This window comes from Mus musculus, chromosome 6, assembly GCF_000001635.26.
Source record: "Mus musculus strain C57BL/6J chromosome 6, GRCm38.p6 C57BL/6J".
Lineage (NCBI taxonomy): Eukaryota > Metazoa > Chordata > Mammalia > Rodentia > Muridae > Mus > Mus musculus.
This window is the reverse complement of record NC_000072.6, coordinates 144227596-144254657: the sequence shown is the minus strand read 5'-3', so window position 1 is coordinate 144254657 and position 27062 is coordinate 144227596. Positions and strand designations below refer to the sequence as shown.

At 41.5% G+C, this 27062-nt stretch overlaps 1 protein-coding gene across 5 annotated transcripts in view; it reads left to right on the top strand.

The window, feature by feature from the left end:
• The window catches only part of Sox5 (SRY (sex determining region Y)-box 5), a 953863-nt gene that overhangs the window by 527630 nt on the left and 399171 nt on the right, over window positions 1-27062 (top strand). The window lies entirely within an intron of this gene.

Sequence of the window (27062 nt, the reverse complement as noted above, 5' to 3'; positions counted from 1 at the left end):
CTTCCCTGACATTTCTAGGAGGTGAAATCCCACAGCCAAATTTTTGGATCTGTCAGAATCATCCACAAAAGAGGGCCTTCTACCAAGAATCAGGTCCTGAATGGGGAGTCAGGACCCCTCAGGTCAGGGAAGAGCTCTTTAGTTAAATTATCATGTGGCTCCGATGTTTCCTTTTCCTTTCCAGGGGTGGCAAGGTTCCAGGAGAAAGCAAAGCTACCTTTCGCTTCTTAATGTGCATTGTTCTAGTCCTTCCATTGTAGGTAGGAGCAAGAGTCTGATTGACAGGCATGCAGACTGTGTGACTCTCGGACAATCAAAATTGTGGAGCATCAAACATGGAGGGAAGCTACTTTTGAGCTTGTAGTGTTGTGTAAGTGTGTGTGTGTGTGTGTGTGTGTGAGAGAGAGAGAGAGAGAGAGAGAGAGAGGGAGAGAGAGAGAGAGGGAGAGGGAGAGAGAGAGAGAGAGAGAGAGAGAGAGAGAGAGAGAGAGAGAGAGAAGGATGACCAGTGAGAATGTAGGTTCAGAGAGTTGGCAGCATAATTGAAGACTGACAGGAACAGAAAGGTTTGAACATGCGAATGCAGGCTAATGAGCAGGAGATCTGTGGGAGGGAAATGATGAGGTGAGTCCTGAGTTCATCAGAGCAGAGGTGATCCTACCCATTATTGGAGAGTTAGCTCCAGGCAGAGATAGAGGCATGTCCTCTGGCCCCGCAGGGATGTTATGTTGCAAGGAAGACTGCTTAAGATGTGAGCAGATGCAGGAGGAGGGAGGGAGGGCATCTGAAAGCGATAGGGATGCTGGCAAAAGAAAGCAGTGATTATATGGTGCTGCCATGAGAGACTGAGCAGAGGGAGAAAGGACCACAGGGGCTCTTGGGTGGTGCTGGCAGCTGGGGTATGGGTGGGGCAGAGGCTCCCAGCTGTGCTCAGCTGCCCAGGGTGGATTAGCAGAAGAGACAGGCTATGCAGTTGGTTCAGGGTGAGGGTTCTGGCAAAAAGTGAAAAAGGCTAAAGAATAGTCGATATTCCTGATACCTTGCTCTGAGTAACTCCTCAGTCAAACAAAAAGGTAAACTGAATTATTGACAAGGGAAGGAAATGGAAACAGAAGCTAGGGGAGGCCAGATCACATCTCAAAGTCAAACGCTCTTCCCAACACGGTGCCCACTCATCTCGCCCTTCAACACATTTTGTTATTTCCATCAAGATGATTTTATTGAGTCATCTAGTGAGTTATAGGATGAGAACATTTCTTGTAAGGATTACACAAAACTCAAAAGTAACCCGTGTTTGGTGAGGAGATTCCCATTTTACTGTAAATGTCAAATCTGTGGAAAATCTTGAAGCAGAAACCCAATTATTTATGAGCAAATACCCTTGGCTTTTTGAGGCAGGTCACATGGCTTTGCTGTCTTTCTCTTCTGGCTTGGATTCATTTGCTCTTTTCCAATCTTTGGGAAAGGTTGATAGCTCTACACAACCCCACGTTTCCAAAAGGCACACGCCAAACTCTTTGGGGGTAGTGATGCACCCAGATGGCCCACCTGCCTTTTCCCTCCTTCCTTTTCATTTCTGCAAATGTTACTACCAAATACAACAAATTTTCCTCCAAAGTCATTAGAGCCCATTTGGCACCTCCTCTAATCTGTGCCACTTGTTACCTTCTGATTATTCTGTGAGAGGATTGAGTTGTCTTGTTGCTAACGGCCAAATGACCAAGGGATTAATGTGTTTTCTGTCCCTGGCCAATTGGTTTGTAGTCAGTAGTTATTTATGGGGAAGTCTGGGGCCATTGGTTCTCAAGTGTATGCAGCTGTACACTTCAGACTCCCGAGTCCATAAGCAAATGTAGACTTACTTTATCATGTTTGGTTGTATCTCTCCCCACACTGATTAGACAATCTGTTGCCATTTATGAATGAGCCGCAACATGGCTTGGGATTCTCTTTAATTATTTGGATTCCATGTTGCAGAAGACACAGTGGTTTCGATTCACACCATCCACTGGGGGGCTGCCCCTCCTGTCACTAGTGACAAATTGCTCCTGGAGAGAACAGTCTTACATATTTCCCACTGCATGTCCGCCAGGCCACTGTGCCTGGCTCAGCTGCCGTGCGAGGACCCTCATGGAGACATTGATGATGGTGCGGCCTTGGCCTTTCTCCCTCCAGCTCTGCTCTTTTGGACATAAGGTAGAGATTACCACTAACGGGCTGTCATTTCCTAGGAGCTCCTCCCCCTGAGCTGTGTCACTGTGATTTCTTTTCTGCTTCCATTGAATGGGAATCTTTGATGTCACAGGAGAGAATGCTGTTGGCTAACAGTCTAGAGGCTGCTTCCTTTGAGCTAAACACCACAAGAAAACAAACGTGATCTATCATACTTCATTACCAGAGGTTCTCCCTTTTGGGGTGCATCTCTCTCTCTCTCTCTCTCTCTCTCTCTCTCTCTCTCTCTCTCTCTCTCTCTCTCTCTCTCTCTAAATGTCAGAGTTTTCTCCTGACAGGAATCGGGAAGATATGTGTGATTAAGAGCAGTAATAATGTGTATTGCATTGTATTGTAAATGACCTTCCCAAGCCTGCTACTTTACGGTCCCGCTGGCATTGGCTCCACAGCATTTCTGACGACTCGGTATATACAGTGTATTAGCGCAATGGAGATCATTATGTGGCCTGTATTTGAGTCATTTTTATTTAAGATGCCAAACAATAAGCTGTTGATTGGGGGAACAAGAGGCGAACAATAATGTTCTGTGTCGTATAATACACCACCATTTTCCAGCTTTGCTTCAGAAGGGCCCTCTTCATTGTTTTTGTATAAAAATGGTTCTTAGGAGGAGGAATATTTTGCTGAGGTATGTCATTATTTTGCAAATTTCTATTATCTCATCATGTTGTCTTCATTGTAAATTGCAGCTAATTAGGAACCTAGTTAGAGCCCCAGCTTTGAGGCCGGCTTTTCTGTGAAAAGAGCCCACCGATTACCGCGCTACAAGAGAGGAAGGGGAGAGAAAAAGAGATTAATCCGGTTACCTAGGCGACACTCGCTTCCATCTGTGAGGAACAATACATTTTTGTTTCCTTGGCTCAGTTCAGATCTGTTTTGTTTAGAGGGGGAGAGAGAGAGAGAGAGAGAGAGAGAGAGAGAGAGAGAGAGAGAGAGAGAGAGAATGAGGAGAGGCCTAGGAAAGGAGAGACCTAGCTTCCCACAATGCTGAGTTGTGTCTGGCCCAGGCTTAGGGGCTTGATTTCTCTGTAAGTTAGAGGTCTCAGGAGAGTGAGAAGATGAAAGAGATAAACTCCGAAGGTCACGACCCCACCATACAAAGCCAGCAGTTTTACCTCCAGATCCCCTCCCCCAAAGTACTTAAGGGAAACAATAGTCTGTGGTTCTCAACACCGGGAGTTCCTGTTTAAAAACAAAAAACATGGTGAACGTGAATCTTAAGTTATTTAAAATTTTATAACGAGTAAAATAATTGATAGTTCTAGGAGTCTATTTGTGAGTCTAATTTGTGCCCAGGCGAGTTATTGTAGACTTTCCTACTTTCTTTCTTCTTCGGTGTGGTCAAACCTAGTGACTCTCTAATGAATAAGGCAGACAGGCTACTGGCCTTGCTTAGGGTTGGGGCTCCTGACGACTCAATTCCAGATGCTTTTGACGTGCACTGGAATGTCAAGTCCTGTGGAGATAGCCTTCCCCCCTGCTTTGTCCCCCTGCAGTGGGACTGCCTGCTGCCCTCTTCCTTTTATGGAGGCATCAGAGAAAGGACTGTGGAGGGCTCTGGAGAAGAAAGAGTCCAGAAGAGGCTGAGAAGTCAGGACTTTTTCTGGGGAATTGGCATATTCCAACCCTGCATAAGGACAGTGCTGTGGACCTGGTGCTGCCATCGCTTCCCAGCCATCACACTCATGCTCATGAGTAGGTGTCCCTATGCAGGATGACTCAAGATTAAAGGTGGCTCCTAGAGACGGATGCAGACCCTCCTGAGACTTCCTGATCCATAGAGGCTCAGATTAAGCCAGTGTTCTGGTTCCTCTTACCCCATCCTGCAGAATCCTTGTCTCATGACTGGGGATATCATCCCAGTTCTCCTTCTAAACCGTGTTCCTAAACTTCCAAAGGCGCAGACTTTGTTATCTCCAAAGGTGCTGTCCATTTCTCCTGTTTCATTTGAAAACGAAAGAAAAATCAGATTATGGGATCTCATGTAGCCCAGGCTTCTATATAGTCAAGGAGGACCTTGGATTCTTTATCTTCCTGACTCCTACCTCTAAGAACTGGGGTTGCAGGTGAGGACCGCCACACATACCCAGTTTTACGCTGGTATGGAGTTCACACCCAGGGTTTCATACACGATAGGCAAGCATTTTAAAAATTGGTCTAGCCGGGCAGTGGTGGCGCACACCTTTAATCTCAGCACTTGGGAGGCAGAGGCAGGTGGATTTCTGAGTTTGAGGCCAGCCTGGTCTACAGAGTGAGTTCCAGGACAGTCAGGGCTACATAGAGAAACCCTGTCTGAAAAAACAAAAAAACAAAAAACAAAAAAACCGCAAACAAACAAACAAACAAACAAAAACCCAAAAATAAAAACAAAAAACAAAACAAAACAAAAAACTGGTCTAGCCTGATTCCTTGTTTCTTGTTGGGCTACTTAGAGCATTGACATTCTTGATTCCCTGTTCTATTTGGGCATCAAAATAGGACTTATAAGTGGTCTCAGCAGTCTATAAGAATACCAGAATTATGGAATTCTAGTTTCTTATATTATTCATTATATTTTATGGATTAAAATCAACAATAAAATGTTGGCTCGTATCCCAAACCTTATGCCCCTCAAATGGTCTTTTATTTGTTGAACTCTTTCTACATCAGCCCATGGGTACCTCGTGTGGGGCAAGATGCAGAGGAATCCAGGGGTGAAGACCTGCAAGGGGAGTCTTGTCTAGGACCTTTAACTGCATAAGGTCTATGTGATCAGATAACATATTTGTGTCACACCCCAAACAGTATTCCCTAGAGACCAGGAAACCCATGGCAGTGTGAGCACACAGGTATTGCAGGACCTCCATCTTTTGACTGGTAAGATGGTCTCTTCTTCACTGTAAATGGACTGGTTTAAACATTCTTAGGCTGATTTGGCCTCTTAGGGAACTTGGCCTCTGTACCTCTTTTTATCCCCCATGAAAACCTCTGAAATCTACATAGAAATATGGGGAAGTTCATATGGCATAAATTCAGCCTTATTCAGGAAAGCTTTCTCTATAGAAAGGCTTCTGCCTCTAAGGGCCACTTACCAAGGGAACATCAGGGTCTCCTTCCCTCATCTTTGTGGATGGCTAGCAAACCTAATTCATGTTCTCAACTAGACTAAAGTTATGTGGGACTCAGCCTCTCTATAAGGGCTGTCTATCACTATCCCTGGGGAAGCTTTGGAATGAAAGGGCACAAGACAGGTCTGTTCCTTCTGTGTAAAACAGGTCTTTTACCACTGATTGTTAGCTTTCTGCAACACTGCAGAGGCTGATGAGGTAAGAGTAGATCCTTCTTAGACGGGGGAACAAAATTCCCATGGAAGGAGCTATAGAGACGAAGTTTGGAGCAGAGACTGAAGGCATGACCATCCAGAGACTGCCCCACCTGGGGAATCCATCCCATAAACAACCACCAAACCCAGACACTATGGCAGATGCCAACAAGAGCTTGCTGACAGGAGCCTGATATAGCTGTCTCCTGAGAGGCCCTGCCAGTGCCTGACTAATACAGAAGTGGATGCTCATAGTCATCCATTAGACGGAGCACAGGGTCCCCAAAGAAGGAACTAGAGAAAGGACCCAAGGAGCTGAAGGGGTTTGCAGCCCCATAGGAGGAACAAAAGTATGAACTAACCAGTACCCGCCCAGAGCTCCCTGGAACTAAGCCATCAATCAAAGAAAACACATAGTGGGACTTGTGACTTTAGCTGCATATGTAGCAGAGGTTGGCCTAGTCCATCATCAATGGGAGGAGAGGCTCTTGGTCCTGGAAAGGCTCTATGCCCCAGTATAGGGAAATGCCAGGACCAGGAATGGGAGTGGGTGGGTTGGGGAGTAGGGGGAGGGGGGAGAGGATAGGGGATTTTCAGAGGGAAAACTAGGAAAGGGGATAACATTTGAAATTTGAAATGTAAATAAAGAAAATACCCAATAAAACAAAAGAAAGGAGAAGTTCTAGGAAGAAGGAACAGTGGGAAAAGAGTATATATCCTAAAGAAACAAAGAGACAATAAAGTAAACACACACACACACACACACACACACACACACACACACACACACCCCAGTAGGTCATAGTTAGCAGACACTTGGGGTCCTGCTCCTCTCCTGGTAGCTTCAGGGTGAGCTTGACGTTTTCCTGAGCAGAAAGTATGACCTTGTCTCATCCTCCCTCCGCACCATCCACCCTCTGCCTCCTCCCTTTGGAGGCAGTAACTTCTTATGCTGTGCCCCTGGAACGTGGATCCGAATGGATGGAGAGGGTGCCACCTGCTGATTTCTCGTTCTAAAGCATTGCTCCCGAGGTTTCTCAGAGGAGTTTCAGGAACACCTGGCAGAAGAAGGGAACAGAAAGCCTTCGTCTTCGAGGGTCACAGTTCCATCCTCAGTAAGCGATCCGATCGATCGGTTTGTCATGATCGGATTCAGGGGATGATTCTGAAACGCTGTCACTCATCTAAGTATTTTCTATGTTGACTCATTAATTTCAGAAGAACTTAATTATGGATCCTTTGCTGAGCTTCCACGCATTTCCTCGTACGATATGAAGTAAGTTGTGTGTTGATCAAAGGCAGAGAACTTCTTGGTCACGTAAAGTTTCTTCTCTGCAATTTCACAGTGACTTTCGCCCTGTGGGGTGAAATACGTCCAGTGAATCCTCGCATTGTGGGTCAGCTTGGACGTGATATTATAAATGAGAGTCTTCATTCTGTCTGCAATGGATACCTTCATTCAGGTGGCCCTGGCCACTATGAACGGAAATGGCTTAAAGAAACATAAACGTTGGCTTGTCCCATGAATGACCCACTTATAATCTAAGTTAAGATATTCTAAAAACTTCCCATCCATATTCTTCCTGGTGATGCTTGAGAAAATCTCGTTAGTTTTTAAACATAATTATTAGAGTATTAAAAGCTCACACAGTATGAAGAGTTAGGGAACTTTATATATTTAGAAACTCTATGCGTACCTCACTATTTAATACACATCAAAGCAAGCCGTAGGAGTAATTGTCTATTTAATGTGATTATATCAGACAGACAAGTTTAATTTTGGTCATACTTGCCTCAACTGTTAATGATTATATGTCTGTGGATTGTCCCATGGTGTTACTCACTTGCCTTACATACATATAGATATCCGTGACAGTGAATGTATATGTCTGATGTGACAGAGGTTTCCTATTTTCTAAGAATGTAAACTATGCTTCAACTTATCAGGACTGTAAACGAGGCCTGTGTGGTTACCTCTCCCGTTTCCCTTCCATTCTTATCTCCATGGTTTTCATGTGTTCTGTCATCCCCTCTACCAGAACTGCTACTTAAGATGTCGTTTTTAAAGTTTCCCAAGATGTGAGGTGGGTTGATGTGTGCTCTTGCAAAGTCAAGCTCCTCACTGATTGAGGTTGATTTGAGTCTAATTGATGCTCAGGAGCAATGGCTATTAACCCAGGCCTCCAGTGCTGAAGAGATGCTGTTTCTAAGTCAACTGAGGCATGAATCAGGTTGCAGGCAAAGCAGAAGAATGGGCAGCAAAGGAGTTGTTACCACAATGGGGCTGCTCTAGATTTGGGCCAGAGCCGTCAGCGTCTCCAGTTACCCTATTACACAGAAGCTGTTAACAAAATAGATGTGAGCTCTCCCCATTTGGAAGAAGTAAAAACAAGAGTAGAAGCCAAGAAAGGAACTACAAAATCACAACCAGGGACATTTGTGTGTACATGAGGTGGATCTGTGCATATGTCCCTGTGTGCATGTATCCTACATGCTTGTCCATGTAACTGCACGGACATGATTTTCTGCCTTATAAATTGACTAGTTCCCATAGGCCTTCTGCAGATAAGTGGTCCTGAATGGATGAAGCAGGATGATGGTCTGAGCAGCTTTCCAGCTAAAACACATTGGTGTCTTGTGACACCAGCTTTTTTTATTTCTTCTCTATTAGAAAGTGTATATGAGATTTCTTTAAACAAAGGGGCCATATGATTGGCCACTGGGGCTTCTTCCACTCCTACCATCCATGATCACACGGATACTATTTTAGAATATATGCTGGTTTGTAAGGAACCGCTCTCTAAGAGATCGGAGTGGCTGGTTGGTTCTCTTTCTAGGTTGGAAGTCAGGCATGCTCTTCTTTAGCTCACCCGCTAGCCTGTTTGTCTTGTTTGGGCTGAGGGGCTGCTCCCTCATCTGTCCTGTCTCTCTTTATGTAACTTTTTTCTTACAGGATTCATGCTTTTCAGGATATAATGAAATACACCATTCCCAACGACTTCATTTGCACACCCCGCCTATGATTTGACTGCTTTAGCTCACGTCTCCCCTGGACTTTTGCCTCTAGCTGCAATCAGAGTTCAGGCTGGAGCCCTCTCAAGGCCTTGCTGGACTGGCAAGCTGCTGCTCGGTATCCGGTCTCTCAGTGGGGAGGGCTTGGTATCCCCCCCCTGTGGCAATCCCTTATGTGGTAGTCTCTTGCACAGCAGCTGACCTCTTCCTGAGGAAGGGGGGTCTTCCAGAAGACCCAGGTGGAGGCAGTGAGACTTTTCCTAATACGGGACAATATCTCCATCATGTTCTATTTGCCATAAAGACAAGAAGCTGTAGGTAGGGTCAACCACTCCTTCCTGGAGGTGAGCTCACAGGGCCTCTGTCCTGGGAGGCACAGTTGACCAGGGAGCTGTCTTTGCAGACTGGCTGCAGGCATCTCTAATGCATTAGTTAATACTAGTTTGGGGAAAGAAACACTTCAATAACTTAGCAGTTAATCTACAAGAACTCAAAATTAAGAGCTTCTAAAACATGCCTTTGAAATCCAGAAAGTCTAAAAGGTATATTTTTTTTCACTTGATATTAAACTGTAGAGACGGACTACCTGAAAGAAATAATCTTAGGGTCATAGAACCTTGGGTTTTCTCCAGTTTGTGCTGAGGCTTTAAAACCCAATTGCTCAGATTTGCTTCAAGCTCGCCTTGGTGGTTGTCCATTCAAGCTTCCTTAACACTAAATTCCCCTGACTGACATAATGAGGCCCTATCCGCTAAACCTGTTGTGTCAAAAATCTTCTTGAAGTGTCTTCATTTACATATTTCTAACATTGTGGAAACAATCATAATAGCCAGCGCTGTCAGATCCATTGTAGCAGGCTTCCAGTCTCTGATTGACGGGGCTAATAATTGATACTAGGGGTCTATCTATTAGAGTTGTTGTTTATTTGGCATTATATTCAACAGAACAGGCGCCGGGAGTCCTTGGAAATGCTACGGTAGACGCAGCCATGAATTCTTCACTCTTGTCATCACCACTGGTTTGGATCAAACTGTCCCTAAATTAGTCAACTGGAAACAGAACATTCTTCATCTTTTCTTTGGGATATCTCTGATGCCTTGAATCATCTTCTCTGTCATTATTTCAGCCTTGTTGAGTGGCAGCTATACTTCAGAATTTCAAAGGAGTTTATGCCAAAGAAGATAAGTGTTTCTTTTCTTTGCCGTTCCCTCTTCCTGACCGACCATTTAGACTCTTGGGAATCTGACAGGTAAGGAGATCATTCAGATATACATAATAGAAAGTTCTTTAGCCCTCCCTAATTCTGACTGCCTTTATCCCCTCAGTTAAGAAATTTTGTGGATCCACTAAGCATAGTGGAAGAATGGCCACCAAACACATGTTGGTGATAGTTGGATTTTTTTTGTTTTTTGTACTGGCCATGGTACAAAGGAATATACTAGATGCAGGCTGAAATGTTGTTACCTGCTTGGCTGGTCCAGATAGTAACAGAGACCCTGAGGGGAGTCCAGCTAACACCGCTGGGTCTAGGCACATCTGTCCATTTTCTTATGGGAAAGGTGCTCAGGATGAGGTCCCTCGCCCCTTACAGAACCCAAGTGCATCTGTGCTGAGTGCAGACTCTGACTGACTCTATCAGGAGGACAATGACGTGAGCTTTGTCGTGAACATTCCCAAGCTTCACTCTTCTCACCTCTCAGTCTTGACTGTTGAACTATTTATCACCCTGCATATGACAAGAATGTTTCTCTAGACAATCTCCTGCTTTCATATTTTTTTCTGTTATATGATTCTGATAAAAAGATGAGGATTCTCCTTTTGTCCCTAAGAGTGACTATCAGATGCCCCACAGGGCCTTTCTATCTACCCTTGGGTTCACTTCTGTCAACATTTTCTGAGAAGACAAAACTCCCATGTTGAGATGTGCAGTGTCAACCACTGACAATGGTGTAATGAACAGAACAGAGATCTGCTGTGGAATCCGCAGGTTATCTGGCTTCCATGAGGGAATCATGCAATCTCCACAAAGAACCCTTTACCTACAATTTCTCCCAACAAGAGATGTTTTCTAGTAATGATGACTATACAGGTCTTTGACATTAATGGGCCATTTATAGCCCATCCTAAACTATGCATTGAACAGGCCGAGGATGAGCATCTACTAAAACAATTCTACATGCAGATAGAAGATTTAAGTACTTCAACCCCCATAGGAAAAAGCATTCTGTGACTAATAGTTGATGCTTGCCATAAAACGAAACAAAAACAAAACAAAATCAGTTCACAGATTCTCTCATGTTTATACTCTCTCCCTTTTTAGTGAAGTTTCTCAGATGACAATTTCAACTTGCATGGGTCACTGTGGTAGTCATGTCTCTGGTACAAGTCCTTCATTCAGAAAATGATCCTCCGGCTCATGGGCACTATTGCCGGGCACTTCTGTTGATTAGTAATGGATTCTAGTGAACTGAAGTGCGGAAACACACCTGTAGTCCTGGCATGTGGAAGGAGTCTTGATTTGTTCTCTAAACTATAGAATTCACCAACGAAGCTGTGGGGGATAGGCTTTATCTTGTGATATTTTAAATTACAAATTATAAGTGTCAAAGTCAGGGGAGGTGCTAATTATTTTCTTTGTCACCTTGATATAAACTGGAACCATTTGAGATTGCGTCTATCAGATTGCCTATAGGCAATACTATAGTGTGTTTTCATGTTTGATGATTGACGTGGGAGGTCCTAGTGCACTGTGGGAGGTGCCATTCCCTAGGCAGGTGGTCTTGGAGTGTGTGAGACAAGCTGGCTGAGCAAGCCATGAGAGCATCCAGTACACAATGCACCTCCGTGGCCTCCCTACAGTTCCTGCTTCTGGGTTCCTGCCTTGAATTCCTGCCCTGACTTTCCACAATGATGGAGTACTACACAAGGCTGAAATAAATCTTTCTTTGCTTTATTAGAGCAGTGGAAAGCATTTTCCATGTCTTATTTTGTGTGTGTGTGTGTGTGTGTGTGTGTGTGTGTGTGTGTGTGTGTGAGAGAGAGAGGGAGAGACAGAGAGACAGAGAGACAGAGAGACAGACAGAGACAGACAGAGACAGAGAGAGACAGAGACAGAGAGACAGAGAGACAGAGACAGAGAGACACACAGAGACACACAGAGAGAGAGAGTGAGAGAGAGAGAGACAGAGACAGAGACAGAGACAGAGATAGACAGAGACAGAGAAAGACAGAGACAGAGATTAGGGTCTTTAAAACAATTTCCATTTAGTGGAGTTTGATTGTTTAGCACCCATATTTTTCCACGAGTGCCTTTATAACTCCCTCGAGTTTCTGTAAGGCCAGCAATGGTCAGTTTTTGCTTTCACTCTTAATCTCTGTCCTGTCTTTCCTTTTTCTTGGTTAGTCTAGCTGTGGATTTGTCAATTTTATTGATCATTTTGCAGAGCCAACCTTGCTTGTATTGATTTTTTCTCTTGTTTTCTATTCTGGTTTACTGCTTCTCACTCTTGTCTTTCCTGTTTTCTGTTGTTAGTTTGCTTTATCTCACCATTCCTTTCATATTTTCCCAAGTGGAAAGTACAGCCTTCAAAACTCAATATCTTTATAATTCTCCACAATGAGTAGTTACTACTATAATTTTCCCTTAAGCACTGCTTTAGCTATAGCTTATAAAATTTTTAATGCAGTTTCCATTTAGCTCACACAATTTCCTAATTGTCTGTTATTTTTTCATTGATTAACGGGTTAGTAAGAACTGCGTCTTTATTTCCAGTTACTAGCTGACATCTTGCAATTCCTCTTATATTTTTGGTGTCTAATTTAAACCTAGTTTGACCAGAAAAACGTTATTTTTGTATGATTTCAAATTTTAAAAATTCAGCCAAACTTTTCCCATTGGCTCACTACCCATCTTTTATTTGATCTAGTTTCCTTTCCTCTATTACTTTTTATGTGATTTTCTTTTGTTTAATACACACACACACACACACACACACACACACACACACACACACACACGTAGTTACTTTAATAATGACCTTGAAGCAAATGATCAGCATGGTGAGACTGACAACATATATATCATCTAATCGTGTGTGTGTGTGTGTGTGTGTGTGTGTGTGTGTGTGTGTGTGATATGTCTGCAGTACCTATGGAGACCTGAAGAGGGCATTGTATCCCTTAGAGCTGGAGTTACAAGCAGTTTTAAGCAACCCAACATAGGTTCTAGGAATTGCACTCAGGTTCCCTGGAAGAGCATCAAGTGCTCTTAACTACTGAGCCATCTCTCCATATCCCCATCACTGGATGTTTAATCATTTGAGAAGAACAAATGCACACAAAGTATTCTATCTGTCTCTATGTCTCTGTGTCTGTCTCTCTCCCTCATTCTGCTATTGATGAAATATCACTGAATGCCACACATACCTTTTAAATTTATTTTTAAATTTTGTGAGAGTTTCACAGATTTACCCGGTGTGACTCTGAAATCACTGCACCCTTGGCAGGGCTTGTACTTTTGCTTTCCTGTCTCAGCCTCCTGAGTACCTGGGATTAGAGACCTGTGTCAGCAGGCATAGCTGTTTTCCTAAGTTCATTGATTTATTATTAACTGGTTGGTTAATTAATTGTATCTTTGAGGTACAAGGGCTTGCCTGTTGTCTGTTCTTCACGCACACACACACACACACACACACACACACACACACACACACACAGGAGATACCCATATCTTATCTAGCCTCTTTATAAAAATATATGGATCATATATTTTTAACTTCTTTCTGTTAATATTTATTGAATTTCTACACCATATAATTAATGCTTATCATTAAATTAGAGTGATTTATAGAACTGTTACATTTATTATTATGTGTCTGGAAAGTCACTTTGTGTGTGTCATGTAGCATCAGGAAATTTCTCACAACATCTGGAGGCTTAATTCCCCTCTTCACATTTCTCTTTCCCCATCCCTTGGCTGAAGGTGAGATTCTTTCCTAATCTGTTTTCATAAATTTCCATTTTTCTTGCAGTCACTTAAGTATCCTTCTGCATCGCTTTAGTCAAATTTTATGTCATTTTAAAAATATCTTTTCTCAACTGTAGAAATTTTGTTTGGTTGTCATTTCATTGTTTATGTGACATATTACAGCACCGTCTTGTACTATTTACTTTCATCGTTAAAATAGATTTTCTTTTCATTCCTAAATACCGTTGGAACAATGACGTCAGTGGCCCGGTCTGCTGACATTGAACTTGGGGACTTCTCAGAGATGCTTCCTGCCAACATCTTTTTCTTACACTTGTTACAGTTTTCTGCATCTTTGTAAGCCTGGCCATTTTTGTTTAGAAACTGGGCAATTTGATCATGTATTGCAGTTACTCTGGCTTCTGAGCTCTTTGTCCCTCTCTGTCTTGGGAACTGTTGCTACTGGCCATTTGGTTGTTGTTGATGTTGTAGATGCTGTTGTTGTAATCTTCTGTGTGTGTTACTTTCCTCTTCCGCGGACACTGGTGTTTCTGTTTCTTTTTTGTTTTAAAATTTTTACTTAATCTTTATTTGAAAAAAAAAATCACTTCTTAGAGTTTCCATAAGAGACCAGAGTAACAGCATGATGATTGGTTAAAGGCAATTCTTAAGGATGTTGAACCAATAAGACTTCATTCATTCATTCATTCATTCATTCATTCATTCATCTGTCTATCCATCTATCCATTTATCCATCCTCATTCATTTTGATACTACTTCTTATATACTCACTGGGTATCAAGCATTCTTCTAATCCTGGAAACAGAATTAAGCGAAAGAAGGATGTTTGTCTTTATCATAGAATCCTTCAAACTCATGAATTCTCTCAGGACAGAACGCTGGGGACAGAGCTGAGGTTACCAAGAATTAAGTCACGATTGAACCAATGGATCAAAGAAAGCCTCTTGATAGAACATTTGAGATTAAATCTGGAGGATAACTTGGTGTTAACTAAGCAGGAAGAATTTGACTCAAAGTGAAATTTGCCTTGTCTGTGTCAGGGGAAAGAAAGCCACACCAGCAGCAGGGGTGCCATTTCATGGGACTGCGAAGAGGGTGAGGGCTAACTTGAAACTGAACCTGTTGAAGAGATAGAGAAAGGAGACTTGGTGCTTATCCTTTCTGGATGTCACAGCTGGATGTAGCTCTTTTTAAGAGGCCATTCTGGTTGTAGATGGAGCCTAGAGGCAGGGCATAAGTGGCTGAGAATAGCTCAAAGAACAGTGTTACTGAGCAAGACACCCTGGGACCTGGAACAATATGGAGATGATGGCTAAAGATGCTTAGAGTAGAATTTGGGAGAAGGTGAGTTTTCCAGCTTAAGTGTGAATGACAGTGGATAGGGAGGGAACAGATCCTGTGTGAGATGTGCCCTTTGAGCAAGTGCTGAGTTGGGAAGATGTCATCTCTATCTTCCCTGACATTTCCCCTATTCTCTTGCTCTTCTGTGTGGCTACTTTCCATCGGAAATTTACATTCATAATGTCCCCTGATAAGTATCAAATGTATACATTTAAATGTCCCATCCTGTTTCATCTACCATGTGACTAATAAAAAAGTTAATAGACACTAATTGTTGTCAACTTTGCCAAAAGACTCTCACAAATCTTGTTAGTTTCTAACATTCTGTTCATCTTGGAGCCTTTAATGTATCTCAGCAGGGACTGCTTGGAAGCACCAGGGACTGCTTGGAAGGAAATATTTTTGGCAGCTCTCAGGTCAAACCATAACCACTTTCCTCAAAGACTGACTCTGGATGTTCTGTAGGGAATAGCTATATTTTTGCACTGTTGGGTTTTTTTTTTTTAAACTTTGTGATCCAATTTTTCTAGATATTTTCTCCATCCATTTATGCCCATTTGCAGAGTACGACAACAGCTTTCTTCAAACTTTAGAACAACAGTCATGCGTATGCACATGGATACATCCATGTAGCCTCCCCCGGCTTGTCCATATTAGTCTATGATGGTTTGGAAAATTGATGACTGAACCTAGTGATCACAATGTAAATGCATTAGCCCATGAGCTAAGAAACACTTGCTTCTGGTCTTTTAGAGTAGAGGTTTCTTCACCTTAGGCATAACTTTGTGTTTAGATATAAATTCAACAACAACAACAACAACACACACATATATATGTATATATATACATATATATATAGGACTAACTCTACCTTCTATACATCTTTAGATATAAATTAAAGAACCGATACACATTCACCTACCTGTTGGAGAGAGATCAGTCAGTCAAATTAACAAAAAAACTTCATACTGTCATTCTTTAGACCATGTTATGTGATTTTGACTACTGCTCATTTAATATTTGTGTGCATGGGCACAAATGTGTTGGGGGAGGTGCCATGGAGCATGATGGGAAGTTGGGAGGTCATTTGAGGGAGTTGATTTTTCCCTCTCACCATGTACACTCTGGAGAAGGAGCTCAGGTCCTTAGGCTTGAAGGCAAGCACCGTTACCCACCGAGCTGTCTCTTCACTGAAGAATTGCTATCTTGAGGTGCTGTTTATTCAGTAATAACCCTTCTTTGTTGCACTAAAGGGGACATAATGTGAACTAGGCCTTCATGTCACTGTGGAGTCGGTGTGTTTGACTGATACCATCCTGTTGATCCCGTTTCATGGGGTGACTTCTCTTGGTTCTCTGGTTGAATCCACATGTCCCTGAATCTCACTTTACTTCATGTCCTGTAAGTGGTTTAAATGTCCTACCCTGGTTTTCTGTTGCTCTGGCTCTAGGTTAAATGACTGTTTTATTTTTATAACTGACTCATAAGGAAACCATATACTCACATTAGTGACTGAAGGCTAATGGATACTCTATTATTTGCTAGTTTTTATTATTCTCTCTCAAATACAAATGGTCACCCATAGACATGAGTTTTTCCTGTGATCTATAGGAGCTAGTCTAACACTTGACTATATTAGATATTAATTTCCTCAATTATCCTATAATACTAAAAATTAATGCCAGCATCAATGAGTTCTTCAAGTCTGTGCTGTCTCCTTTCATTTTGATCATACTTAAAATGTTGGGATTTGTTCCCAGTGTCCCAGTCTCCCTTCTATATAAACGGACTCTTCCAATATGGCCTTAATCTCCTGTATTCCAAATCCCATGTCATTCTCTGACATTTTTAGAACTCTGCATTTATTTGAGTGGTTGACATCAGTGCTCAGATTTCTGGCAAGTGTCTATCATTGACCGTGACCACAACAGAATTCTCCACTCCCCACCCACCTGTTTGTCTCTTCCATGCTTTCTGAACAATCGGATCTCCCAGCTGTTTCCTGAACTTGAAAATCCTCAGGTTATTCTTGAGTCTCATCTCTACCTTTTCTACACCCATTCACAAAAACCTTTATACTCCAGAGAAACTAATGCAAACCCAGCCAGTTCTCTACATTTCCGTGTCATCAGTTTACCTAGCCCACCATCGACTCTCTTTGGTATTACTGTGATTTAACCCTTGAGTTTCTCGTCCTACATTTTCCTACCTTATCTCCCCAGCAAATTGTAAGTCAGTCTGTGCTCCCCGCTGTGTGCCATGAACATCCTCGTTTTTCTTTAGACTGTCCAGTAGATCCCCTCTTCTGTGTTCCTGTGTTTCTTGAGATGCCCTGTGGCCACCTCTTCTAAAGCAACCCCAACCCCCAATCTCTCTGTCCTCCTGACCACTATCCAGCTGGCCCCTCTGTGCTCCAGATTCACCCATTTGTGCTGTAGACAAGCCAGGCTTGCATTGATGCTCATGTACTTACGTAGTCACACTAGACCACGAGAATACAGCTCTACCAGAGCCTACAGAGAATTCCTTCCTGTCACTCATGAATTAGCTTAAATCCATGCTAGTGGAGAGGCCCACCTCTGACCACGCAGTCAAAACAATGGCTCTCGATCAGATCATTGTAATTCTCTTCCTGGCAGTTATCAGCATTTTAATTTTGTCGTTCCCTCCCCCCCCCCCCCGTGTCCCTTCATCGCCATCACACCCACATCTTCTATGATAGCGCCTACCATTGAGCAGGTTTTCGATTATACATGTTACTTCAGTAGCTGAAATTAGCCTTATTAACTCTAAGAGCAGGGAAGTTCTGCTAATGAACTGGAATACGCTACACTTTGTACTTGAGAGAAGAGGCTTCGTAATTCCTTTTTTGAATAACTGACAAAAGTGATTTTTAAACGAGTCTTCAGCTGGCACAAAGGGAAACTTAAAGGACAATCCCGAGCCTTGAATTTGTTAGAAAGGAGTAGCAGCAGAGCGTAAGGTCAAAGGTTAACTCTGGAGGTCTGCAGAACAGATGCAGAAGGTCACTCCAAGAACCGCGTTTGACTATGGTAGTCTGTTACTTCAGCATTAAAGAGAAAAGTCACTCCTGGCCGTGAAGAATAGCATTGTTCCAATGAGTGGCTTCGTATCTCTCAGCTTAGCTATGATGGTCGATTGACTTTAGTTTTTACTTTCTCCACGGACTAACAAATCACCCATAGGATGAAAGGCGTATTTTATTTTCCTTTTAATACTATATTATGCTTCATGCAGTAAAATCTAATTATTATTGTCATTACATTATCACATTAATTTGATTGATCTTGATAATAACAGTGATTTGTACTTAATGAGCACCTAAAGTGATGTAAGGTCCTGGGCAAAAAGATCTGTACTTTATTCAAGTGTAGTTACATCTTTCTTTCTGTAATCTTCATGAAGACAGGGATTTTGTTGTGCAACTTCCCTGAGATTCTAAAAATCACTGTGTTGCAATCAAAGGCTGCAAGGTGGATATAAAATAGTAACATGCATATAATAAGCAGTTATCAAATAAGACAATTATCTTTTCATGTGTCAACCAAAATACACGTGTTCTTACAAGTCCTCTTTCTCTCTAGTCTTCTCTGTACATATGTGTGCTCCCATTACAATGATTAATGATCATTTCTGCACCAATGATCTGATTTTCTCATGATATTTGTTATTCACCAGCATGGGTGCATCTCTATTCTGTAACTGTCAGCACAGTGTATACGCAGGAGCCATGCTGACCTCTAAACCCTTCCAAACTTTCTTGAGCTTCCAAGTCTTCTAGAATCCAGTGTAAGTTTAAAAGTTCTATTCCTAGAATATTCTAACTGACTGATCCAAAGGTGAGCCATATGTGTTCCCCAAGGTAATTGGTGTTCCCTGTAGCCCTTTCTTGTCCACGTTTACTCTTGTTGTAGCTCTTAGTCTCTGTGTGCTGAAAGGAGCCTCATATTTGACTCTTTGTTTCCATGAGCTTTCATAAGGCAGTAGTTGTGCTATGTAATCCATGCATCTATTCATCAAGCCATTCATCCATCAATTCATTCATCGATCCATCATCCATCCATCCATCCATCCATCCATCCATCCACCTACCCATCTATCTATCCATCTATCCATCATCTATGCATCCACCTGCCCACCCATCTATTATCTATCTATCTATCTATCTATCTATCTATCTATCTATCTATCTATCTAGTGTGTGTGTGTAGTACTATTTCTAGCATAGTGATGGCACATGAGTTGTCTTCAAAAAGACATTAAATAAATGACCTAGTCAAGACGTAAGGGACACATGGAGGAAAGTGCTATTGAAACAGCGCTGAGGAGACTTCAGCCATCGTGCCCTACTGCTCTGAGCTTCCATGTCCTAGCTGTAATGCTTTGGGGTTTTATCAACGTGCACTTGGAGCTTTGTGTTGTTTTGGTTGTGAAAATGTTTTGCTTAATTTTTAGTTTGTTTTATTTTGAAATACATTCAGAGGAATCATGAATTTATGTTTTAGAAACAGTACCTCATGCTCAGAATGAAGTAATTTGGATAATTGATAGGTTAGGACACAATTACACAACCACTGGTTTGTAAAATTTTATTTATAATTATCTATAGAGTCAAATCTGGGTATATATACATGCACACACATATATATATACACACATGTATGTATTTGAGTGTAAAAACACATTACATCTGTATCTATACACATGTTAAAAATGAAGGCTCCATTCATTCAAAACATTCTATGTTTAGTTCTTCATAGATTAAACATAAAAATACAATTTTGAATTTATATGATTTAGTACATTTAATGAATGATTTATATCAATGCTTTCCTGATACTGATACTGAAGTACTTAGACACTGAATGTTCATTCAGTTTCTCTATTGGAAGAACCTTTCCAAATACTTCACCTAACCTCTAATTTTTCAGGTGGGAATCCCCTCTTCTGTCTTCTACAGGGACTGTCCATGAGACCTCAATTATGAGAGATGAGATTTGAAGACATAGCTGCTGAATCCATGGTTATTTACATAACACCAGGACATCACATACTTTCTATTCCATGATAGATATGTGAAACTAAACTCTTCATCAGAAAGTATGGTTTGAGCCCTGGCACTATGTACCAGAGGAGGCTTGCCTTGAGGGACTCCCAAGTATAGGCTGCAGGATGCTTATGCACACCTGAGATCCTCTGCACTGGTCTAAGGCTAAGATTAGGACACTGACTCTCAAAATTTAAAAACAGATGCCGTAGGTCTTAACTGAGGTGCATATAGATGCAGTAAAACACCACAGTCAAAACCAACATGAGAAGAAAGGGTTTATTTGGCTACTCTTCAGTCAAGACAGGGCAGGACCTCAAGGCAGGAACCTGGAGGCAGGAACTGATGCAGGAACTTTGCCTAACTGCCTTGTTCCTCATGGCTTATTAAACCTGCTTTCTTATATCCAGAGCTACTTGCCCAGGGTTAACACCACCCACAAGGATCTGGGCTCTCTCACCTTGATCATTAATCAAGAAATACACAGGTGAATCTTGTGGGTAAGTTTCCTCAATTTACATTCCATCTTCCCAAATGACTGTTGCTTGTGACAAGCTGATCTAGAACAAGTAGGCACACCACAGGCACTAACTAGTCCTCCAGAAAGATGGGCCTCAGATCCCATTGTGCACTCGCTACTTGTCACTCTCCAGTATTGACCTAAGATCTCAGTCAGAACAGACTTGTGGTTTGCAAGCACTACAGAGGCTGGCACTGTTCCACATAGCACAGCCAGTGGGTCCCAGTGCTGGCACAGGTATTGATTAGTGGCTCCTGAGTACGTTGTGTGGCTAACCCAAATTGAGACGTTTGAACTTAACAGTTGATTCAAGGTTGTTTGGGTTTTGTTTTTAATTAACAATGTATCACTTCTATTAATTTCTCAGGTACCTTATTCTAGCCTGTCTATACTGGGTTAAATAAATTTTTAAAATTTCTTTTCACTGTTTTACTTTGTAAAGTGTAGCTAGTTAGGAAACAAAGTAAAACCACAATTTCTGTGGGTTTCTATTTTACAGTAGTGTCTTAACGTAGAACAAACTTCAGAAAATCTAGATCATATGTACTTTCTCACAGACTATGTCCTGTTGTGAAATTCTGCCTCATTCAGAGTGGATAGCCACTGCAGATGCTCAAGACAGTTTCCCCAAGACAGTAGATCTGGGAGACCTCTTGGCATCCCTGAATGGAGATACGAAGGGCTACAGACTCACCTATGGTACCTTCCTCTTCTATGAGAATGGAGATATGGAAGACTGTGGACTCACCTATGGCATCTTCCTGTCCTATCACCACATCCTGTGCACATTATAAAGCAGTGTAAATACACTCGTTATCTTTATCAACAATAGTCATTCCACAAACAGAGCCAGAGGCTATGTTTCAGCACCACGCTGAGGCTTCTTACTTAACTTCCATTACACAGAGGGAAGGGTAGTACATGGAAAGGCATGAGAATATTATAGACTGTCAAATGCTATTAATTCCAGTAAGTATTCATAGAAAATGAAGTGAATTCCTCAAAAGTAGAAGGAAGAAAACATACATCATTATATTTTATGCCATGTAAAACATATTTATCATCATGTAATAACTTGATTTACTTACATTTTAGTCTTCTAGTGTGAAAATCTAGTCTTCGATATACTCAAAGGGTGTACTAGAAACGCAGACTATGGGATCTTAGAGGAACGAATACAACAAGTATTAATGGACGCTAAGAGTGGCCATCAGAGATGGAAGCAAGCATGATATGAGAGAAAATTTTGATGCGAGGAAGGCTCCCTTCCAAAAACAAATACAAAAACTAAGACATAGGATTATACTCTGCTTTTTAATTAGGCCTATTTACATACACTTTGTCTTAGATTCAGTGTGCATAGGTTCTGAGTAAAATGAAATATGTAGCATAGAAGACAAATCCCTGTAATATAAAATATGTGGAGTGAAATGTTATTGAAGGAGGATGGACACAGAGATATGAATTTTACTCTCCCCTTTCATCAGATGGAGCAAAGGGGTGTTCCTTTAACTGATAAGATGAGATCCTTCAAGTATAAGTTAAATTCAGGGGCTGACACGGATAAGGAGAAAGGGAACCTCAGCATGTTGGAGAAGAGCAGAGGAGACGTTCTTGAGTGAAGCTTCCAGACAATGTGTACAAGGGCATCTGAAGGTGAGCAAGTGCCAGGGTGTGGGGCTCACTCCTGTGATGACATCACTCTGTGGGAGAGGCTGAGGAAGGAGGATTGTCACAAGTTCCGGCCAGCCTGGCCTCTACGCAAGCTTTGGTTATAGTGAGAGATCATGCCTTAAAAAGGAAGGAAGGAAGGAAGGAAGGAAGGAAGGAAGGAAGGAAGGAAGGAAGGAAGGAAGGAAGAGGGAGGGAGGGAGGGAGGGAGGGAGGGAGGGAGGGAGGGAGGGAGACAGAGAGAGAGAGAGAGAGAGAGAGAGAGAGAGAGAGAGAGAGAGAGAATCAGTCGTTAAGTAGAGAATATGAGGGGAATGCATTTATTGTATTTAGTTCACTTATTGAAGTGGGTAACTTAGACTAACAGATCTGTTTTAGTATCAGCTTTAACCTCCATAAAAGCAGAATAATTGCCCAGCTTTGAAACTCCAAGTGCACTGCTTTGGCTATAGCTTTGTTTATGATAAAGGCAAGGGGTTCCTTACTGTTTAGATTGATAGCAATATTTTTCATTATTTCTAACAGGTATTATATAAATAAGGACTGGTCGTTGTCTGTTTAAGGAAAACACCCAACAACAATGAATATTGCCTTGTTAAAGTTTTATTGTTATGGAGAGACATCATGACCACAGCAACTATTATGAAGGAATTAATTGGGGCTGGCTTAAAGTTTCAAAGGTTCAGTCCATTATCATCCTGGTGGGAAGCAGGGTAGCATGCAGGCAGACATAATGGTGGAGAAGGAGCTGAAAGTTTCACACCTTAATTCAAAGACGTCCAGAAAGACCCTTTCTTGCACAGGCAGTCAGGAGGATGACCTCTTCTGCAGTAGACAAAGCCTTAGCCCTAGGAGACCTCAAAGCCCAACTACACAGTGACACACTTCCTCCAACAAGGCCACATTTACTCCAACAAGGCCACACCTCCTATTAGAGCCACTTCCCATGGGCCAAGAATATTCAGACCAACTTAAATATCAAAAACAGGTGGTGGCACTTGGGGAGGCCTGATGGACCACCTCTAGTCTTGGTGTAGGAGTGTAGGTCTTGTGTTTGGTTAATATTACCTATGCTTCCTATTATTAATGCCCAACTTTATTTCCTGCATAAAAAATAAAGCAAAGGGTGTCTTAGTGATATTTTGATTCATTTGCTTTTGACACTGGCTCCGTTTAGACTTGATTTTTATTTACGATGAAGACATAGGTGTTGAAATATGCAACATGGCACTCTTTGCTTTATGAGTGAAAGACAAATTTTTGGACATTGAAAATATCGTGATTCAATCTGTTCTTGGAAATTTACCAAGCATACTTTGCAGAGGTTGAAATTCTACTTCAGCACACCTTTGGGTTCTTAGCAGAATTTACTGAAAATTAATAATAGTTATAAAGATCACATGTCCTGATACTTTTTATCCACTAAGGTGTCATTTAACTTTTTAAATCCAAAACGCACAGTGTGCAAGCTGTCCCAAACTTGTGAACAGGTTGTTTCAAGGTTGTTTGGAATTTAGAATTTACAACACGTTTTCCTACAAAAATAATGTTACCAGTTGTGCTTGAATAAGCCAGGACAGCCCCAAAGGAAATCATATTTAAGTTATAAGTTAATATACGGATTCTAATCCTACTTTTTAAGATGTATTTATTTTTATTTTGTGTTTATGAATGTTTGCATGTCTGTATACCACGTGAATACTTAGAAACACGTTCTGTTTTTGCAGAGGACCCGGATTCGTTTCCTAGCACCCATATTAGGGTATTCACAACAGTCTGCAGCTCTAGTTCTACGGGATCTGACGCCCTCTTCTGGTCCCTGTGGATATGGCATGCACATGGTGCACACACATCCATTCCAGCACACACAAATGCACATAAAATAAACAAGCAGATACTTATTTCTGTTTTAAAAAGACACACTTCCCAGATGATTACAGGCTGCATCAAGCTGATAATTGAAATTGATTATTTCAGGCTCCAAGTCTGTGTATCCATCCATGTGTGTTCCATAGTCTCCTATCCACAGAGCTAGAGGGTGAGCTTTTTCAGACACATGGGCTTTGGGAATAGGTCACATCCAAGCACATCTACTTTGCTACTGTGTTGCGCTCCTCCCCTTTCCATAGACAAACTCAGGTGATTTTAGTCCAATTAGCTTCATCTCCTTGCAGACTAGAATAAGAGACAGGGAAAAAGTAACAAGGTGTCACTTTTAGGCACTATTTCAAATCCCAAACTCATTCTTTCTCTTCCATCTTGTGAACTAGCTCTAATTCTATGTGGATGATCTCATGAAATATTGTAAGCAATTGATCAGCGTTAAATTGATTCACATCAAATAATAAAAAAGAGAGTCTAAATTCCTTTTGTTCTAACTCTTTCCATCTTCTCTCCTGTTTGCTCTGTTTAATTATTTACAATATGTAAAGATATATATATATATATATATATATATATATATATATATATACACACACATACATGCATGCATATATACATACATACATACATATATATTGTTTTACTCTTTTGTCAAAGTTGGCATTTTATCTTTTTAAACAAATATATTGACAGTATACACTGAGTCTTTATAAGGGGAGGGGAGATGGAGAAATATATAAAATTGGTCAACTAATACAAAGCTTCAGTCAGTTAGGCCACAGGAATAGGCATCGATCTCATAATGCCCTCTGGTCTTGTAACAAATAATAATTCATGACTTGTAGGTTTGGGCTCTTAACAGTTGAATAGAGGTTGGCTCCATATATCAACTTCTAAAGTTTGTGCTGAAGAGTAGCGATTTGACAATGATGAGTTTGTTGACTGACTACATGGACTTTGAGATTCCTGCAAGTACCAAGAAGAGAAGCAAAATTAGAAGAGAAGTCTGAGGTCACAATGCTATTTTGGGGCCTCTATATTTACATGTTATTTAAAAACTAAGATAATAAAATGAGTTTCCCAGAGGAGATGGAAGAGAAGTCAGGGATGCTCAAGCCTAGGCAGACTTGACTTTATGGCCTTTACCGAGATGTTAATTACAACAGAAACAAAAGGCCAGACGGAAGAAAGGGTGGGTACAGAACCACTTACAGAGCAGAGACTCGTGTAATGGAAGAGAGCATGGGCTGAACGTGGCGTCCCCAAAGTTGAGTACGATGAGCTGTCCCATGGGTTTACCAAAGAGAAGGTTATTGCTACTGCTAATAGTCTTTTGGTGTCATTGTTGGTGACATTCCTACTTTGTTTTTCTGAGAAGTGACTAGAAAGTGGCTAAATGGTAAAAGCTATTATAGACATCCCTCTTAGAAGTGATGGTTGGGTTGGAAGGCTGCAAGGGATTGCTATACTTGGGGTAGATCTGGTATCAGCCTTTCACTTTACCTTAGGCAGGTCCTGTCCTGCTCCAGGTTCTACATGAAGACACCACACCAGGAATGGTGTGTTCTCAAAGGGCTGATCATGGATTTAATGTTATCAAAACATTGGCAACACAACCTGGCTACTTACTAAGCTCTTAAACAGTTAGAAAATTCATTAATCAAGATAACGTAATTCTCATGATAATATAGTTTTTAGCCAGCAAACTGGACTTCTGTTATTTTAAACTGTTTTCTGGTGATGGACAATGTCCTGGTAAGTGTTTCGAACTTCACGCAGCCTAGAGTCATCTAAAAGCAGAGACTCAATTGCATAAATATCTTTATCAGGTTGCTGTGTGAGCATGCATGTGGGATGTTTCCTTAAATGTTAACTGAGGCAGAAGGGCTCTGCCAGTGTGTGCTGAGCAGGTGGCCCTGGCCTCTTTAGGGATGGAAGCTGATCATGTCTGTGAACAAGAAGTAGACTCCCGTGGGTTCCACTCGGGGTTCTGTCTTCAGTTCTTTCCCTGACTTCCCTCAGTAATGAACTCTGACCTGGAAGTGTAAGACCAAACAAAGTCTCCTTTCCCCTGAATGCTTCTTTGGTCATGCTATTCCTCTGAATACTAACAGAAATGACACTAGATACAATACTAAGTTCAAGACAGTCCGAAGGACAGGCTGCCATGCCAAATAAGCATTTTACTCATTTATTCCTAACACTTAGTTTAGCAGTCTTTCCAAGCCCCTATTCTCTCATGTCCAAAGCATATTTTTATTTATATTTTCTAATATCTTACAATGTTATATTTCATAGATAAAATGTATTCATTTAAAATATGGCTTATTATGACTAATGGCTTAAAATTAAAATTATTATGAAGTGTGAATATTAAAAAATATGTTTTTCAATGCTGGAAGTCCTACCCAGGAGCTTTTCTGTGCTGGGGATCATATTACTAAGTGTGCTGTCTTCTCAGCCCTACGCTAATTTTTAAATCAGAAAATTAATTTCTCTAGAGGAACATTACTATAGGTGACATGAATTTGATACCTAACTTTCTATGTTTGCTATGCTGTATATATTGTCTGAGTCTTTTATTTTCAACGATCATATTTTATTCATTTATGTATTTGGTGTAGGTGTGATGAGGGCTGGCTTTTGCTTTGATGTGAATGTGGATGTCAGAGGACAGCTTTCAGGCCTTGGTTCACTTTTCCCATTCTGTAGCTGCTGGAGATCAAACTCAGGTCAGCAGGCTTGGCAGCAAGCTCCTTCACCCACTGAGGCGTCCCCTCCTCAACCCCATACATTTTTTTTTTTTTTTTTACTTTTTTACATCCAAAGTTGCATAAAGCCATTTTCACACAAGTGTGTAATATACCTTAAGTAAATCCCTTTCTTCAGGGGGGCTAAATTAGTTGCTTAAGAAAATGCTGAAGAATTTATGCATCTACTTTCTCTGTCCCTTGCTATGTGCACTTAGAACATCCTTGGACAATGTGAGTGGAGCTTTTTGTGTTGCTCCGCCCCGATGACTTTTATGCTGGGGTGTACCCGCATG